The sequence below is a fragment of the Thermobia domestica genome, chromosome 18 (assembly GCF_964235325.1).
Source record: "Thermobia domestica chromosome 18, izTheDome1.hap1.1, whole genome shotgun sequence".
NCBI classification, from domain to species: Eukaryota; Metazoa; Arthropoda; class Insecta; order Zygentoma; family Lepismatidae; genus Thermobia; species Thermobia domestica.
Window position 1 is genome coordinate 28285417 of NC_137471.1, and position 20706 is coordinate 28306122.

Sequence of the window (20706 nt, forward strand, 5' to 3'; positions counted from 1 at the left end):
GCTACCGTAGTGTTACTACACTTTATGGAAAACAGCAACCAAATCAACCCTTTGCATTTGTGAGCTAGATCGGACGCTCGGAAATTTCAACTTTGTACTTAAGATTACCAATTAATATTTACTGTAATTGTTAAAAGCTTTTTAAATATTAGAAATGCGTCTTAATCCCTGTGGCTCTTTTAACATTGGCCTTTGTCATACTCCTTCTAATGTATAGGTTCGGAAACAAGACGGTATGCCTCATAAGAAAGTGTTTAATTGGATGTAGCTAACGAATTAGATAAATATCGTAGACATAGTTATGCTAATCTAGATACCAATGAAAGAAAACTTGGATATTCTTACATCCGATGCATTTTCGTACAGCTAATGTTACCTGTAGGTTCCGGAGAATATTGGTTTATAGATACATTATTTTTTAAAAACTTTCTGGCAATAAATCCCTTTCACAAAATATAGAAATCAAAAGAATAAATAATTGTAGTTTATATCTTTAGATTATCAGTTGTGGTTTAAAATTACACAAAATTATTTATTCAAAATTATTTAGTAGTCTTGTTTTTAAGACAATACACTATATATTACTCTTACTTTCTTCTTCTTTTTACTTAATTACAAAAATTTTCGAAGATTATTTATGTCAGAGATACAATTTTATAAAATAAACATGAGGTATTTAACAAATAGTAAACTTAAACCCAACAGCGCAGATATACATAACGTCGGCATATTGACATTAACATTGAAATAAAATGAACACAAAGCAGTAGTAAACTTAAGCCCAACAGCGCAGATAGACATAACGTCAGCATATTGAATAAACATAAACCAACATTCAAACGTTAACATTGAAATAAAATGAACAAAGCTGAAACGGTCCGTTACACATTTGATGAAGAATGAACGAAGAAATTTAATTTCAAGACTTCAAGTGACGCGTCCCGTTTCCTCCCACTTTCTTCATTCCACCATTTCATTCATTACTCATCATTACCGTCTCCTTTAGCCTAACCGGCATAACCGTGGGACGTAAAACTCAAAGATTTCATTTCATTTTCATATTTTTTTTCAAGTGACGCGACACATGAAGAAAAGAAGGTCGCAAAATATTCGGTCCGAGATAATAATTGGACGAGTACGAAGTTGACGACAAAGTGATAATTTCTCACACATTTTCAGAAGAAAGAGAATAGAAATCAAGACGGAAGAATTTGAGGATGAATCAAGCCGACCCTCAACTTGTCAATCAATTCGGCAGGCACTGAGGCGCTGAAGCCGTACGCCATTGTCTCTTCATGGTGAAGCAGGCCCGTATCCAGAGGGGTCTAGGGGGGCCGTCCCCACCTAAATTTTTACTGGCCCCCTCTAAAATTTTCACGGTAGGCTTGCAAATGAACTATATAATATGGGATGAACTAATATTTTTGGATCGGGCCCCCCCCTAACTTCCACTGCTCCCCCTACATTTTCGGCTAGCTACGGGCATGTGATGAAGTAGCTGATCCCTTATATGTTTCCGAACTATCTTTACGTCAGAAAGGAGACATAAAAATCACAACGAAAAGGAGTAAGCCTTAGTTTTTTATTGGTTATATCTTATATTGTATGTCCTCGAGAAGCTAAGTACTCTTTAACCAGTAACCTTGTAAGATTGAGTATTTGAGTAAGAATATACCTTCACTTTCCCTTCTCTTTCGCAATAACCTTTTCTGCTTCATCGGCGATTGTTCTTTGACGGTTGATTCGGATTTCTAAAGTTTTCCATCACTCAAAGCTGTCGAGATGCGCTGCCTGGACTCATGGTCTGACACTTTTGGATTTAACTTCCAGCACAGCTAAACGTAGTTTTTTCGTAGCGCTTACGGGTGGTAACAATTTGCAGCAAAAACAGAGCAGAGTTTCTTTTAAAAGGAAAATATACCATCAATGAGCGCGGAATCTTCTTTCCATTTGGCAGAGTAGCATATTTTTTTTTTTCGCGCGCTATCCTAGTCAACTGTTCTAAGTTGGTCAGAGGGTAATTTATATCGAAGTTGCACCATCCGAGTGTGACGTAATGTTACGTGGTATTATTATGGGGATCAAGGTAGAACAAAACGAGCCTTGCGGGCCTTTTAATCCCTTCGCTCGCTCAGTTATGTTTTGTAACGTAAGTACAGTAGAGCGTCGATTATCCGAAGTAATTGGGGGACATGGGTCTTCGGAAAACTGGTTTGTTCGGATAATCGAACTGTACATGTTTATTTGCCAAAAAGAAGTACTGTACAGTAAATTTATTCATAAAAAGAAGTGTGCTGATTGTTGAAACACAGCGACTGGCGGCTTGGCCGGTCAGCAGCGCCTTATGAAGGCCCCATTAGAAGCAATGTTCCGCCAGCGGTGGCTCAGTGCGGCGACTACTGTGGGAAACTTGGTTTGGGAGTGAGGGGGGGTGATGGACGGTAGGGTGGGAGAGTAACAGGTGTGAGCGATTACACAGTTCGGTTAAGCGGTCGTTCGGTTGACCGACGTTCGGATAATCGACGCTCTACTGTAAATCTTATTTTAATGATAAAAGTGTTATGAAATTTTAAAACAAATGAAAAAAACTTTCCTTGGGCCGGGTTCGAACCTACACCAAAAGCGATTTTCATTTGAAGTCCGTGCGTTAGCATGCTTGACCCCGAGGATCGATAGCAGTTGGCGTTTGATTTGTGCTATATGTATGCTATGTGGCGAGAAACGGGTAAGTTCAACCAATCAGAACCGTGTATTTAGCTCCTATGGCTAGGCTCGAGCGTGATTAAAATATATGCGTCAGAAACACGGTAAAACCAATACCGAGTACATTTTCTCGTTTCACCTTTGGTTGAATTTCTTCGACTTTCAACATTGACTAAGTTGTAATCCATATGTTGATCTACGCTAGAGTCTTGATGAACAAGTAGTACCCTGAGGTTATCGTTAACTGCAGTCGGCCATTCACCCACATCCTTTAAATCCAGCGACAGATGTTGATTAAGTTCATCTTCTGTGTGATCTGAGTGTGAGCAGTTATTTTAAGATACGAGTCCATTGGCAACTGTAATTTCTTCTGAGATCGACATTCTTTAGGGCTCATTGATGTCAGTTGAACGTTCAGGCTCTCTTTCTTCTGTAATTTCTTCTGAGATCGACATTCTTTAGGGCTCATTGATGTCAGTTGAACGTTCAGGCTCTCTTTCTTCTGTAATTTCTTCTGAGATCGACATTCTTTGGGCTCATTGATGTCAGTTGAACGTTCAGGCTCTCTTTCTTCTGTAATTTCTTCTGAGATCGACATTCTTTAGGGCTCATTGATGTCAGTTGAACGTTCAGGCTCTCTTTCTTCTGTAATTTCTTCTGAGATCGACATTCTTTAGGGCTCATTAATGTCAGTTGAACGTTCAGGCTCTCTTTCTTCTGTAATTTCTTCTGAGATCGACATTCTTTAGGGCTCATTGATGTCAGTTGAACGTTCAGGCTCTCTTTCTTCTGTAATTTCTTCTGAGATCGACATTCTTTAGGGCTCATTGATGTCAGTTGAACGTTCAGGCTCTCTTTCTTCTGTAATTTCTTCTGAGATCGACATTCTTTAGGGCTCATTGATGTCAGTTGAACGTTCAGGCTCTCTTTCTTGACTACTATGCGTTTCGTCTTCTAAATTCTCAACATCGGTCACCTTCCACTAGTAGCAAGTATGTTAGAACTTAGGCTTTAATTAGCTCCAATTCCTGAAGACAAATCAGACACACTAGTTCCACTTTCCATTTTCCTGCTTTTTCTTCCGTTTCTTCTGATCATATCATAACTCGTAATTATTCACTTAGCATAAGATTTTACCGTACTGCTTCCTGGTTTTACTTCACTGTAAAACCAGGAAGCGATTATCTCTTAAATAGAGTTGAACTGTAATTAATAACATTAGATGGAGGGTAAAAGAAAGTGAAGTCTTGTACCCTTCATTTAATGGGAAACTATTTTTACTTACGTAATTTAATTATATTTTAATTAATACTAATACCACGAAAATGATCACATTTAATAACACCGAATTCAAATTTAACGTTCAACACTTACTACATTCAACCATCATCATCAACTGAAAACCGGGTTCTAAGTTGGCTATTATTGGTTTTAATGGAGAAAGTAACACAATGTAACACTAATTACTGCAGGTGCACAGTTCCATTAAGCCATAGAATTTTGAGCTGGAGAACAACCAACATTGAGTCTAGGCGCCAATTTTAAAATTTTTCCATTAGACGAAATTTTCAATATTTTTTACATTTGACCCCTTTTTGCCGTCCCTGTCCCCTTTTCTGTGTCACTGTTTGGAAGTCAAAAAATATTCAAATGACGCTGTCTTAATGTGTAGTATTACAAGGTATATAGATTAGAGTGATGACTTTTATGCAACCTCGTTTCCCTGTATCGTAATTTGATAAGCTTTCATTGAAGATTAGAAATCACACTTTCAAGACAGTATGATGGAAAAAACCTCACGTTCAAAATGGTTTTAAAATTATTATTTATCAGCATTTTAGCCAATTTTTGGATCACTTTAGACAAATCAAAATTGATCATAAGCTTTATAATCACATATACATAATATTATATAGAGTCACCAAACATACAAGGAAGTCAATTATTCACTATAATGTCAGTAGACAGGATGAATCTCAGTGTGAGGTTGCCCGTGTTGTGGCAGGAGTTATACAAATCTTACAAAACTTTGATCGCACGCTCACAGAACTGGTTGCTTCGGGGAATGTTAATTGGAGATTCATCTTTCAGGTGGGTTTTCAAGCATTTGAGACCTCTTGCGTAGTCACTCAGAGCTGCGGATAGTTCATCAACATCTTCAGCATGGAACAATCGACTGCTGAACCAATGGTCTGTCCGTGAGTAGGAAATGAATGAACAGATTTTACGCAGCCTGTTCCGGGTTTCAGGCATCAGAATAAACGCAAGAAGGGCTGTTGAAACTTGACGAAATGGATGTCATCCCTCTCAGTGAAGTGACGGAAGACATGAGTGAGATAGTAGAAAAACTTCGTCGTCTCTCCAGCTGCATGTTCCCTTAGTCCAGTTTTACCATTGCAGAAGGTTGCTTTCAATTTATCATATTTGCTAATGAAATCGTATATAAAGAAGTACTCGATGTTAAGTGATTTACTCGACTCATGTATCTCATCGTCCATGACATCGCGATCCAGCACAAGGTGCTGGCAACTGATAAACTTGTGTTTGGGGTGACCTATCTCTTCAAGCATTTGCTGAAGCCGAACAACAACGCCTTTTTTTCTTCCCGATATTAATACTTGTGTCGGCAACAATCGTAACAATTGATCTCCAAAGGTTGGACTCCTGTAACACACCCTAGAGTCCTTATGCGATTGTTTGAGCTTTTCCATCTTTCAATTTGAGCGCAGTCAACTTAATTTCTTTTGCAAATTCTTGAGGATCACGGCCAGACATTCAAAGCCATCAATGCGTTTGCCGTCAAAGCGTGTACTTGACTTCTCCAGATGAAGCGTGCTCACCAAATGTTTCTTAACCTTAGCAGCTCTCGCGTAGATAGCCTTGTGGATTGCTGACTAACATTGGGTTGAGATTTCAATGCCCTCACCAGAAAGCTGGCGGCACACTTTTACTGCACCTTGAGACGACAGCTTTGAGCTTTTAACATACAATGCCTGTTGAGTTACGCTTCTTTCTGCTCGTTGATACTGCATTCTCATCCTCCCAAGGACTCTGTTCTCTGTTGTCGGATGAGTCCGTGCTACTTGCGGAAAAATAAGGTGTCGATACAGTCACTTCGATTGCCTTCCTTCGGTTGGATGGATGGATGGTCTTTGCAATAGCAGGTTTGACAGTGGAATAACCAATCTGACCCTTACTTTCAATTTGCAGTTTGTAGAGGTTCTTATCCTCTTTACACATCCATTCGCCTTTCATTTTGTTCACGTCAAACAGTTCATTCAATGAATCAAAGTTTTATTTCTTTCAGCAGCGCTCATACTCTTTCAGAAGGTTTGCTAATTTTGCACAAATGGCTTGATCAGATACATGCAGGAAGTTCTATGTTTTGCTCCATAGAGCTTTAAGCTCCACAGCAATTATACCGATCCTCTCTCGCCGTTCTTCAGCTCAAGAAATTTGAAGCGTCCAATGACGTGGTTTTTCAGGGTTATGCGACTCCGTTCACTCAGCGGAGCTTCATAAATTGAAGCGTTGCCTCTTCTGGATGGCGCTTGAAACTGGAGTAAGTTTTGTCCAGGTTTCCTTGTTCTACTCCGTGTTAAAAAAAGCTCTTCTTGAACTATATGTTGTCTTCTAATCAGGAACTCAAATACAAAAGGCATTAACGTATATATTCAGTGGCGTATTTAGGGGGGCTTCCGGGCTTAAGCCCCCCCGAAATCTTACTTACTATAGTAAAGTATATGAAATATCTTGCTGAATTTTCACATTTTCAGGCAAAGCCCCCCCGAAAGTTGCAAAAGCCCCCTCCGAAACAAAATCGTAAATACGCCACTGTATATATCAAATACGAAACAAATTAAAGAAATCGTTATTCAGCTTTGTTGTTTAAAAACAAGCAAATAAAAATTACACAAAATAAAAAAAAGGCAAACACTACTGAAATATCATATGCTCAATTATAATAATAAACTCTGGATATATCTCCATTTAACCTCCACTTTTGGTAGCTATTAAACTCCCTTCGTCAGCAGATTGATACTAGAAGGGGTCAGCTTGTAATCAATAATAATAATAATAATAATAATAATAATAATAATAATAATAATAATAATAATATTTTGGATGGCACAAGTTAGGTTTACATATAAACAATATTAATACATTTCAAAGTGGTTTGTGCTTGACCTTTTTCAATATTTCAATGGAATAAACGTCATTTTAATCATGAATAGACAAAAGTTCATTCATTCGTGCTATAGGAAATAATTTTTGAGAAAAAAATGAAAAAGTCATCACTAATATAGATACCTGAAATGTACTGGGTGAATCAAAAAATGTACACGCACTTTAAACTGTCATAGAAAATAATTTTCCAAGGTACAAAGTTAAACTTTTCTGGGAAATGCAAGGCTACAGTCCAATATGAAAGATAAATGTACTTTCTGGTCAAACTGAGTGTTTCAAATGGTGCTTAAAGTAAATGTTCGAAAGATGACCTACAGCATCGATACATTCTGAGGATTCATCACTTGTAGGCGCGTAAAGTCGCCTTGGTCGGTGTTTCTGCATGTCACACACCATTCCATGAACCTCGAATTCGTCCTGTAGATGTGTAATTCTTGCTCTTGAAGGTGGATCAGTAGTATGGCCCGCGGAGCTGCTACCCGAGTTAGCAATTTTTTTTTTTTTTGGATGACCATTGGTCAGTAACCTAGGGATATCTAGAACTATTTCATCTAAATATTGGCAATGGGTATTTTGGCCCATACCTAAATATTGGGAAGGGTACATAGGAACACTCAAATTTAAGAGGTGGTTCTATGTAACCTTCCCAAAATTTAAGATCGGAGCATCAATGCACCAATGTCTTATGAAAGAGAGTGGACCTCTATATGCACTCATAAAACCATATAAGGTAATGAACCTTATCAATGAGAATGAAGTAGATTCAAAAGCTCCGAAAGTTACACTTTTGGCAGTTTTTTACTCATAGAGAGGAACTAGATGGACAGGGGCGTCATTTCAGATTTCGTTTGGGGGGGGCAAGAGCACCACCGACATAAGACTTCCATGTTTTGTACTAGTATATTAGTAGGCAATCGATTAATATATATGTATTCCTCAAACTCTTAGGGGGGGCAATTGCCCCCTCCTGCCCTCCCTAAATGACGCTCCTGGAGATGGACCATTCAAACTTACAGAGGTACATATCTCAGTCCTATATTACCATACCAATTTCTTAAATGTTACCTTTCCAAAACTTCCAAAAAGTAATCCTATGCACCCTTCCAAAAATTTAAGAGGGGAGCACAATGAAAGAGAATAGAACGAACCCCATATAACCACATAAGGTAATAAACGCTCATCAAAAAGATAAAATGAATTAAAAATGTCCGAAATTTACGTTTTTTTGGGGGGCATTTTCTTACTCAAGAAGGGGAGCAAAATAAACTACTCACACTTACAAATGTGCATACCCGGTCCTATAGTATAATACCAAATTTAGCAAATTTCGAAAATTTAATTTAATTTATGCGCTCTTCCCAACATTTAAGGGCGGAGCATCAATGTACCCATAACTTTGAAAAACAATGACCCCTGTATTTATAAATATCACCATATAAGGTAATAAAACCTCATGAAAGAGAATAACATAGGTCAAAATCCTCCAAAATTTATATTTTTGGCATTTTTTTTTTTTACCTATGAAACGAAACGAGATGAGCCACCCCAAACTTAAAGACATATATACAAACCCTGGTTCTATTTTATATATTAGCATGCCAAATTTATAAATTTTGGAATTCTCAAAATTTAAGAAGGGTGATCCTATGTATCCTTATAGGTGCGGGCCAAGGTACCTATTTCCAAAATTGAGGTTGTGATCTTAGGTACCCCTGGAATTCGAAATAGAGCCTGTTGAAATTCGGCTTTTTCGGGATTTTGGACAGCCCAAGCTCTGAAACTATGCAGTTTTCGCCATAGGTCCATATGAACTTTTTTTTCTTATTTTGCTGTGAGGAATCACCTTTTATAGTTTGTCGGTATAGTTCATTAACACCCTCTCTCTCTCTCTCTCTCTTCTCTCTCTCTCTCTCTCTCTCTCTCTCTCTCTCTCTCTCTCTCTATATATATATATATATATATATATATATATATATATATATATATATAATATATATATATATAGAGAGAGAGAGTATTCTTTATGTCTGTCTGTTTACGTGTATTACTTTCGTTTTATTTATCCAGTTTCAGATAGTTGTCCATTTAAAGTTAGTGACTTTTTCATAAAAAATCAAATAATAATAATAATAATAGTAATAATAATAATAATAATAAACACTATTTCACGCTCCGAAAATATAGTACTCTGTTAATTAATTTGTAATATTATGTTTTACATAATTGATACATTCAAAGTGCATTACATTGCATTATATGAATCTTTTTTGGGTTTTTGGATAACATCACTTACACATTGCAACAACAGATTTTTCTTTTTCTTTGCCGTATATCAGGAGCGGGGAGACAAAGTCTGTTCAATTGGCAACGCAATGGTAGCCAGAATCGCGAAGACAGTGGCCACGATCTAATAGTAGGTTTAGAATATATGGTATAAGTAGGGTTGCCAACTGTCTAGTATTTTACCGGACAGTTCGGTTTTCGACCTCTTTGTCCAATACTATCTCAAAACCAGGTTTAAATGTCCGGAAATTGTTTCCTCTTACCAGTTCTATTCTCTATTCTATTCAGATTATTTTGGAGAGACGAAAGGAGTCGTTTGTCGATGAACATGGTTAAAGCAGAGCTTATAATTAACTTTGATATCGACCTGTTGTGCGCGAAATTTGGTGTAGAGTTGAAAGCAGGAAATTTTACTGAACTTATCAAAACTGCTAAAAGTCAACAAAAGTACATTTTAAGCTAGCACTGCTCATCACCTACATCTTCCAATTAAATAATACATCCAGATTCAGTAAAAATATGTAAGCATTAGGAGACATTACCAGCCCCAGTGAAACTGGTAAGACTTATTTTTCAAGTATTATTTTGTGCATGCTATAATTATATTGCCAATTATATTTGCTTTTCTGTTTTAAATATGATGAATTATTGATGGTAGACTACAAAAATTACATGTGCCGACTCAACCACAACTGGAATAAGTAAGTTTAATAAGGCTTCAAAAGTAACTAAAATTATTAAATTCGAACTCCGAATTGCTCAATTTTATATGAAGTAACCACTTTCTGGTTGTTCACATTTTTGAACAAGCGATGATGTCACAATCTTGAGAGTATACGAACTTCAGGAGGGTGTCTCCGGTATTTCAATTTTCAAAAACTGGTAACCATAGGTATAAGCCGTTCATTATTATTGTATGAATACCCTGTATAATAGGCGACAACTCAAGTTTGCAGATGGTTCGAGCTCACAACAGTGTTGCCACACTTGGTACAATTGTACCAAATTCAGCCCTTTCTGTCATTCATCGGCCCGTTGGTACCACGCTGACATTTTCAGCCCCTTTTGTGAAAAAGTTGGTACAAGTCTACCCAATTCAGCACCATTTAACAAATACTTGTCACATTTTTAAAAGTATCAGTAAGACTTTTTCCTACATCTCATGTTACTCATACTGTGTGTTGAACTCTTAAAAAATGCTGCTGAACATTCATTCTGCGACGTTGCACGGCATAACGCTACCAACTTTGTGTGGAAAATTCGTAATTAGAATTATATCGGGAAGCAAATGACGCTAGATGGGCACATCCGCTCCGCGCATGAAGGAGACGAGAAAAAAGTAGTATAGTAGAAATCATATTTTGAAATTTTTATATAAAAAATGAACACACACACACACACACACATTGAATCAAGTGTTAAATATTCTGAAGAAGATCGGTGTGTGCTCAAGTAAGTCTATAATTTATGTGTCGTTACAAAGATTCTACAACAAAACGACAATAGCACGAAAAATACATTGACATAATTGCTGGCTTACCGTGCTAAGTTGTTTACTAGTGACGCCATATTGACGAATATAAAGATACCCGAACATTTCTGCGTTTGTAGTTCTACATCAACGCGTTAATTTGGACTCTTGGAAGGAGGTGTTGGTGGGTGTTTTAGAACTTTACCTTTTTCAGTTTCGTATATATATATATGCCATGTATTACACTGGTATAAAATTCAGCCCTTTTTGTTTCAATTTGGTACTATTTTCCAGCCCACTTCGGAGCTATTACTGTGGCAACATTGGCTCACAAGCACCCATGCACGAGATGTCGGTCAGAAGTTTGTATTTCCTCATTTCCGTCTTCTTTTATCAGAGATGATTATTAAAGGCAAGAGAACAATGCTTGAGGTGGTTAATTTAGTTAAAAGTTCTTTCAGCGGTGGTTTTATTCTTCTGAGAAATTGTAAATTAAACTAATTAGGAGTGGTTTTTATCTTCCAATTATATGTTTTCTTTCTCTTAACGTTTCCCTTGATACAACAGATTATGAACTCGTAATGAACGCGAAAAAAGATTGTAATAATGTTCATCTGAAACAAAGATGAAAATCTCTTTTCTTCTTTTGCAAATTCAAAAGGAAACAGGAAAACAGAACATTTATTTCTTCTTCTTCTTCTTCTTACGGTTATTTCCTTCTGCTTCATTCAAATCCGAACTATTATTTGTGGCCATTTTGTTCCATTTTTTTTTTCTAAAATGAATAGCAAAAGATAAAATTTGAATGTTCGGTTTTCCTGTATCATGTTAAATATGTGAAACTGGGCTCATATCAACGGAGCACATTGAAGAACTATAGTCTCGGCATGGAGAAATTTCTGCACCGAAATTTCCGTTCTTGAAACTGTTAATACGGCTAAATTGATATTGTATTGCAGATCTTTAGTTTGATTAACCGAAATCTGATTTATAGATGCGTACTTGTTTCACTTCCGATTTTATTATACTCATTTGGATTCTGCACTCTGCAGTCATACAAGGTGTTACAAAAATAAGTTGCCGAACCGCACGAATGAATTTCTGACATGTTGATTTAAAAAAAATAAAAGTGTTATATATTTCACGTGGATCTGAATTTTTTTTTTGTTTTCAGATGTATAACTGTTTTTCAAAAAATGAGAACGATAGTTTAGTGGCAGAAGCGCTACGCTAAGCTCTGGTGCAAGGGTTTCCTGGTTCGATCTCTGGTTATATAGTGGACAACACTACGTCGGTGAATTTTCTCGAGTTATCCTCTCTTCTCCTGCATTCCTATTTCATCAGTGATTTCATAATGGTGCACCTTATTAAATCATCTCTTCCCTTTAGCCTAAAAGACATAAGAGCGAAAGCCTGCTAATGGAATCGAACAAAATCGTAAATAAGCATTTCATTCACCTGTATCACATTTTATTACCTCTACTACACACAAAAGAAGTAATATGTGAAGCTAGTATCAATATAGACAAGCAAAATCATTTACCTTTGAAGTGAAATCTGGCATACCATAAGGTTCAAATTTGGGACCACTGTTTTTTTCTGTTACTTATAAACGATCTTCCACTTGTCATAAATTTTCGAAATGTTTTTTATTTACTGATGATCTTAAAATATACAAGAAAATAACTAATACTACAGATTGTATAGATTTAGAGCACCGCTTAAATGAATGTTATGAATGGTCGGAGAATAACAACCTTTAATATAAGCAAGTGTTTTGCAATTGTATACCCTAGGCAATATACTTCTGTTAAATTTGAATATAAAATGAATGAGATCTTATTTAAGAAAAGAAATAATGTAAAAGATCTGGGTATAATTTTAGACAGTAAACTTACTTATCGTCAACATTTCGAAAAATGTGTTATCAAGGATAGAAAGCTGTTGGGTTTTTATTGCGGAATTCTAAAGAACTTGTAAATAACTCAACTTCAATAAGATTGTAAAAGTTTTTCCCTTTGAAGGGGTAGGTACAGCTAGGATGAGTAAATCAGAGTCCGAGATCGACTTTCACTATCGGTTTATTATAAAAATCCTTTAATAACAACAGTATTTACAGAAATCAATACAATTTGGTTTATTGTGAGGTAGAAATTAGGTAGCCAAAGACCGTGCGGCCAAGGACAGGATCTCTACAGAGCTCCGGGTAAGCTAGGTAGAGTTTCGAGGAAACTAGGTAAGCAATGTGGGGGTTAAAAGCCACAGAGTCTCGAAGCAGACTAAGCAACTGAGGTTGGGATCCCGACACAGCACCGAAGCAGGTTAAGCCAGAAGGAAAGAAAAATTTTACAGTCCCGAAGCAGGCTAAACAACTGAGGTTGGAATCTCGATACATCCCCGAAGCAGGCTAAGCCAGGAGGAAAGAAAAAGTCTAGAGTCCCGCAGCAGACTAAGCAACTGAGGTTGGGATCCCGACACAGCCCCGAAGCAGGTTAAGCCAGAAGGAAAGAAAAATTTTACAGTCCCGAAGCAGGCTAAACAACTGAGGTTGGAATCTCGATACATCCCCGAAGCAGGCTAAGCCAGGAGGAAAGAAAAAGTCTAGAGTCCCGCAGCAGACTAAGCAACTGAGGTTGGGATCCCGACACAGCCCCGAAGCAGGTTAAGCCAGAAGGAAAGAACAAGTCTAGAGTCCCGCAGCAGACTAAGCAACTGAGGTTGGGATCCCGACACAGCCCCGAAGCAGGTTAAGCCAGAAGGAAAGAAAAATTTTACAGTCCCGAAGCAGGCTAAACAACTGAGGTTGGAATCTCGATTCAGCCCCGAAGCAGGTTAAGCCAGGAGGAAAGGAAAAGTCTAGAGTCCCGCAGCAGACTAAGCAACTGAGGTTGGGATCCTGACACAGCCCCGAAGCAGGTTAAGTCAGGAGCAAAGAAAAAGTCTAAAGTCCTGCAACAGACTAAGCAACTGAGGTTGGGATCCTGACACAGCCGCGAAGCAGGCTAAGCCAGGTGGAAAAAAAGTCTAGAGTCCCGCAGCTGACTAAGCAACTGAGGTTGGGATACCGCCACAGCCCCGAAGCAGGCTAAGCCAGGTGGAAAGAAAAGTCTAGAGTCCCGCATCAGACTAAGCAACTGAGGTTGGGATCCCGACACAGCCTCGAAGCAGGTTAAGCCAGGTGGAAAGAAAAAGTCTAGATTCTTGCAGCAGACTAAGCAACTGAGGTTGGGATACCGACACAGCCTCGAAGCAGGCTAAGCCAGGTGGAAAGGAAAAATCTAGAATCCCGCAGCAGACTAAGCAACTGAGGTTGGGATCCCGACACAGCCTCGAAGCAGGCTAAGCCAGGTGGAAAAAAAGTCTAGATTCCCGCAGCTGACTAAGCAACTGAGGTTGGGATACCGACACAGCCCCGAAGCAGGCTAAGCCTGGAGCAAAGAAAAAGTCTAGAGTCCCGCAGCAGACTAAGCAACTGAGGTTGGGATCCCGACACAGCCTCGAAGTAGGCTAAGCAAGGAGGAAAGAAAAAGTCTAGAGTCCCGCATCAGACTAAGCAACTGAGGTTGGGATCCCGACACAGCCTCGAAGCAGGTTAAACCAGGTGGAAAGAAAAAGTCTAGATTCCCGCAGCAGACTAAGCAACTGAGGTTGGGATACCGACACAGCCTCGAAGCAGGCTAAGCCAGGAGGAAAGAAAAAGTCTAGAGTGCCGCATCAGACTAAGCAACTGAGGTTGGGATACCGACACAGCCCCGAAGCAGGCTAAGCCTGGAGGAAAGAAAAAGTCTAGAATCCCGCAGCAGACTAAGCAACTGAGGTTGGGATCCCGACACAGCCTCGAAGCAGGCTAAGCCAGGTGGAAAAAAGTCTAGATTCCCGCAGCTGACTAAGCAACTGAGGTTGGGATACCGACACAGCCCCGAAGCAGGCTAAGCCTGGAGGAAAGAAAAAGTCTAGAGTCCCGCAGCAGACTAAGCAACTGAGGTTGGGATCCCGACACAGCCCCGAAGCAGGTTATGCCAGAAGGAAAGAAAAAGTCTAGAGTCCCGCAGCAGACTAAGCAACTGAGGTTGGGATACCGACACAGTCTCGAAGCAGGCTAAGCCAGGAGGAAAGAAAAAGTCTAGAGTCCCGCAGCAGACTAAGCAACTGAGGTTGGGATCCCGACACAGCACCGAAGCAGGTTAAGCCAGAAGGAAAGAAAAAGTCTAGAGTCCCGCAGCAGACTAAGCAAGAGAGGTTGGGATACCGACACAGCCCCGAAGCAGGTTAAGCCAGAAGGAAAGAAAAAGTCTAGAGTCCCGCAGCAGACTAAGCAACTGAGGTTGGGATACCGACAGAGCCTCGAAGCAGGTCAAGCCAGGAGGAATGAAAAAGTCTAGAGTCCCGCAGCAGACTAAGCAACTGAGATTGGGATACCGACACAGCCTCGAAGCAGGTCAAGCGAGGAGGAAAGAAAAAGTCTAGAGTCCCGCAGCAGACTAAGCAACTGAGGTTGGGATACCGACACAGCCCCGAAGCAGGCTAAGCCAGGTGGAAAGGAAAAATCTAGAATCCCGCAGCAGACTAAGCAACTGAGGTTGGGATCCCGACGCAGCCTCGAAGCAGGTTAAGCCAGGTGGAAAAAAAGTCTAGAGTCCCGCAGCAGATTAAGCAACTGAGTTTGGGATCCCGACAGAGCCCCGAAGCAGGTTAAAAGCCAGAAGGAAAGAAAAAGTCTAGAGTCTCGCAGCAGACTAAGCAACTGAGGTTGGGATACCGACACAGCCCCGAAGGAGGCTAAACCAGGTGGAAAGGAAAAGTTTAGAGTCCCGCAGCAGAGTAAGCAACTGAGATTGGTATTCCGACACAGCCCCGAAGCAGGATAAGCCAGAAGGAAAGAAAAAGTCTAGAGTCCCGCAGCTGACTAAGCAACTGAGGTTGGGATACCGACACAGCCCCGAAGGAGGCTAAACCAGGTGGAAAGGAAAAGTTTAGAGTCCCGCAGCAGAGTAAGCAACTGAGATTGGTATTCCGACACAGCCCCGAAGCAGGTTAAGCCAGGAGGAAAGAAAAAGTCTAGAGTCCCGCAGCAGACTAAGCAACTGAGGTTTGGATCCCGACACAGCCCCGAAGGAGGCTAAACCAGGAGGAAAGGAAAAGTTTAGAGTCCCGCAGCAGAGTAAGCAAGTGAGATTGGGATTCCGACACAGCTCCGAAGCAGGCTAAGCCAGGAGGAAAGAGAAAGTCTAGAGTCCCGCAGCAGACTAAGCAACTGAGGTTGGGATACCGACACAGCCTCGAAGCAGGTCAAGCCAGGAGGAAAGAAAAAGTCTAGAGTCCCGCAGCAGACTAAGCAACTGAGGTTGGGATACCGACACAGCCCCGAAGCAGGCTAAGCCAGGTGGAAAGGAAAAATCTAGAATCCCGCAGCAGACTAAGCAACTGAGGTTGGGATACCGACACAGCCTCGAAGCAGGCTAAGCCAGGTGGAAAAAAAGTCTAGAGTCCCGCAGCAGACTAAGCAACTGAGGTTGGGATCCCGACACAGCCTCGAAGCAGGCTAAGCCAGGTGGAAAGGAAAAATCTAGAATCCCGCAGCAGACTAAGCAACTGAGGTTGGGATCCCGACACAGCCTCGAAGCAGGCTAAGCCAGGTGGAAAAAAAGTCTAGATTCCCGCATTAGACTAAGCAACTGAGGTTGGGATACCGACACAGCCTCGAAGCAGGCTAAGCCAGGTGGAAAAAAAGTCTAGAGTCCCGCAGCTGACTAAGCAACTGAGGTTGGGATACCGACACAGCCCCGAAGCAGGCTAAGCCAGGTGGAAAGAAAAGTCTAGAATCCCGCAGCAGACTAAGCAACTGAGGTTGGGATCCCGACACAGCCTCGAAGCAGGCTAAGCCAGGTGGAAAGGAAAAATCTAGAATCCCGCAGCAGAATAAGCAACTGAGGTTGGGATCCCGACACAGCCTCGAAGCAGGCTAATCCAGGTGGAAAAAAAATTCTAGAGTCCCGCAGCTGACTAAGCAACTGAGGTTGGGATACCGCCACAGCCCCGAAGCAGACTAAGCCAGGTGGAAAGAAAAGTCTAGAGTCCCGCATCAGACTAAGCAACTGAGGTTGGGATCCCGACACAGCCTCGAAGCAGGTTAAGCCAGGAGGAAAGAAAAAGTCTAGATTCTTGCAGCAGACTAAGCAACTGAGGTTGGGATACCGACACAGCCTCGAAGCAGGCTAAGCCAGGTGGAAAGGAAAAATCTAGAATCCCGCAGCAGACTAAGCAACTGAGGTTGGGATCCCGACACAGCCTCGAAGCAGGCTAAGCCAGGTGGAAAAAAAGTCTAGATTCCCGCAGCTGACTAAGCAACTGTGGTTGGGATACCGACACAGCCCCGAAGCACGCTAAGCCTGGAGGAAAGAAAAGTCTAGAGTCCCGCAGCAGACTAAGCAACTGAGGTTGGGATCCCGACACAGCCTCGAAGTAGGCTAAGCAAGGAGGAAAGAAAAAGTCTAGAGTCCCGCATCAGACTAAGCAACTGAGGTTGGGATCCCGACACAGCCTCGAAGCAGGTTAAACCAGGTGGAAAGAAAAAGTCTAGATTCCCGCAGCAGACTAAGCAACTGAGGTTGGGATACCGACACAGCCTCGAAGCAGGCTAAGCCAGGAGGAAAGAAAAAGTCTAGAGTCCCGCATCAGACTAAGCAACTGAGGTTGGGATACCGACACAGCCCCGAAGCAGGCTAAGCCTGGAGGAAAGAAAAAGTCTAGAATCCCGCAGCAGACTAAGCAATTGAGGTTGGGATCCCGACACAGCCTCGAAGCAGGCTAAGCCAGGTGGAAAAAAAGTCTAGATTCCCGCAGCTGACTAAGCAACTGAGGTTGGGATACCGACACAGCCCCGAAGCAGGCTAAGCCTGGAGGAAAGAAAAAGTCTAGAGTCCCGCAGCAGACTAAGCAACTGAGGTTGGGATCCCGACACAGCCTCGAAGTAGGCTAAGCAAGGAGGAAAGAAAAAGTCTAGAGTCCCGCATTAGACTAAGCAACTGAGGTTGGGATACCGACACAGCCTCGAAGCAGGTTAAGCCAGGTGGAAAGAAAAAGTCTAGATTCCCGCAGCAGACTAAGCAACTGAGGTTGGGATACCGACACAGCCTCGAAGTAGGCTAAGCAAGGAGGAAAGAAAAAGTCTAGAGTCCCGCATCAGACTAAGCAACTGAGGTTGGGATACCGACACAGCCTCGAAGCAGGTTAAGCCAGGTGGAAAGAAAAAGTCTAGATTCCCGCAGCAGACTAAGCAACTGAGGTTGGGATACCGACACAGCCTCGAAGCAGTCTAAGCCAGGAGGAAAGAAAAAGTCTATAGTCCCGCAGCAGAAATTATTATTGTATTCAAAGTGAAAATAAACAAAAAACAATTGAATATATTTTGTCCGATGCCACAACATTATCTTTAGTTATATTGCCAAAGGGTTCGATTAAGTTGCATTGTACGCCACATTCTTGTATACAATTCTGTCTATTATTTGCTTCAACAGTATTCCGATTTCTATTTTGATAATTTCTATTACCTATGAATCTATTGTGAAATCCATTTCGTGGAAAATTACATTTATTGTTCGCTTGATTCCTAAATGCATTACGTTTATTGTTCCTGTTTCTCCTAAAATAAAATTCAGTTCTATTACCGGTATAATTAAGTTCAGTTCTATTCTCACTACAATAGAATCTATTATTATTTCTCGCATTAGAATCACCTTCTTCCCCGATACTGGTATTGCGAACAGGTACTTAACTAGCTTGATTACATTTACCATATGCTTGAGTTCGATTACTATTAGCTTGCAACCTAGATTGACTTTCAAAATTTTGCACTATCATAATCAGGTAATTGAAATTAACGCATTGCGCAGAAATTAACATTTGTTGCATCTTAAAAGACAACAAGATTCGGATTGATGCTATTATTCTTGATTCCTGTTGATATGGATTAATTAACTTTAATTCATTATATACGGATATCACAAAATCAGTTAGATTCTTATCAATTTTGGGATCAAACCGTCTGTTTCGAACCAAGGCGTCTCGATTTGCCAACATGAAATCTCTCTCGAAATTAGAAAGTAAAGCATTTTTAAAATCTAGATAATTACGTAAATTGCTTTGGATTGGTTTGAACCATACGGAACACGGTGATAATAAAATATGAGACAGAATTTTTAACAACTTAGATCTGTCTATTCCCATTAAATCACACTCTTCCTCGAATTTTTCTAGGAAATTGCTGGCCGGGATGTCATATGATCTTCCACTAAATTTAGTTAGGGATCTGATTTCACTAAATCAAAAATGATTATTTTTACTGATGTGCTTCAAATGTCTAGAATTTGTGTAAATGTTTTTCACGCGGTGAGATAAATGATTTCTTCTCTCATCTCCTTCGATGCTACCTTCACTATTGTCCTTTTCTGAAGATCCTTTGGATGAACCACTATCATCCACTGCTACTCTGGATTCATTACAACAATATTCTAATTTTGACCTTACATACGAAAAATATAACCTTATAAATGTTGATTCTTTGTAGAAATCCTGCCCTACTCAATAAATTAAATCTAGGTTTCTATATGCACTACTCGTTATTGCGTCAACGTGTTGAGCAAAGGTTAATTTGCTTAAAAAAAAAAAAATCTTTGATAGTATTTGGAAGAAAGTGCCACTTATTTTATACGAAAAGTTAATTGGACTTTCTTTCCTCGTGAAAGACAGAAATTTACATTTGGACACATTCAGGCTAATTTATTCTTATCACACCGTATTTAAACTCTTTGTAGATCTTGTTGAAGTTCACTTTTTAAAAAGTAACAATACTAACTGATTTTGTCTTACATTATGATCTTACATTTCATATTTAAATCTAGGAGTACAGAATAAACTCTGGTTGTTTTTCGTAATACACTGGAAGGGGGCGCCTGGGAATTCTCGCCCCTCGAGCGCTTACAACCCACGCGACGGCCCTGACCACACAGTCACAGGACAAAAAAGAAATAGACTAAAGAAAAAAAATGGAATTCAGGATATGCTTGAAATTCAGGATATGAGAACTCATGGTGAACTGCCGACTGCATGCTTGGCCACGAGGGCCAACAACAGTAGGTGTTTGATTTCTGCTATATGTTTGCTAGGTGGCGAGAAACGGATAACTTCAACCAATCAGAACTGCATATTTAGCTCCTATGACTAGAGTCGGGCGTGATTAAAAAATATGCTTGCCAGTAATGATCTATAATTTATACTGTATATAGCCTATATATAGCAAAATACACTGTTCCAGCCTTGCCAACCATACGATATTTTATCGTGATAGCCTATACAAAAAGCTTTCTTGGTATATATGACAATGTTCTTGAGATAATAGGTAAATACTAGGTAATTTTAGAACATACACCTTTTTTGCAGTTTTTGAATGTACAAATACATTGTAAATGTGCATTAAATAATTATAAAACACACACACACAGACCACTGACAAGGGAACCTTCCGAAAATGATAGTTGCAGGGAAAGATGTGACCTATGCCAATTGAAAGATCTGTAACAAAGATGTTCATTCCCAAAAAATTAGCTGCCCATAGCAATAGGTTCAAGAAATATAAGGAAGTTCGGGAACCGGAAGGTTGAACAAGGAGGGAAAAGTGCAAATTCCGCAAAAAAAAAAAAAAAAAAAAAAAAAAAAAAAAAGGCACGGCAAAATACAATGCTGACAAGAAATCAATGTAAAGAGACTTGCAACAATAGGGAACAAATGAAGGCCACCAGTGGGTTTAACAGTGTTGCCAACTGCAATGAAAAGTACATGTTTTGCAAAGAGCACTATATGAAGTGAATGCAATATTCAGTGTCAACCTGTAATGTAGAACATAAGATATGACGTGTATAATCAGTGGTACAATCTAACTAAAGAAAATAAAAAAAACAGAAGTACGAAAAATACGGAAAAGACGAAGGTGGCCATAATGCGCCACATTTGATCACGAGCTGTGCATATTAGAATGAACAAAACAAGAAAGCACCAACCATGCA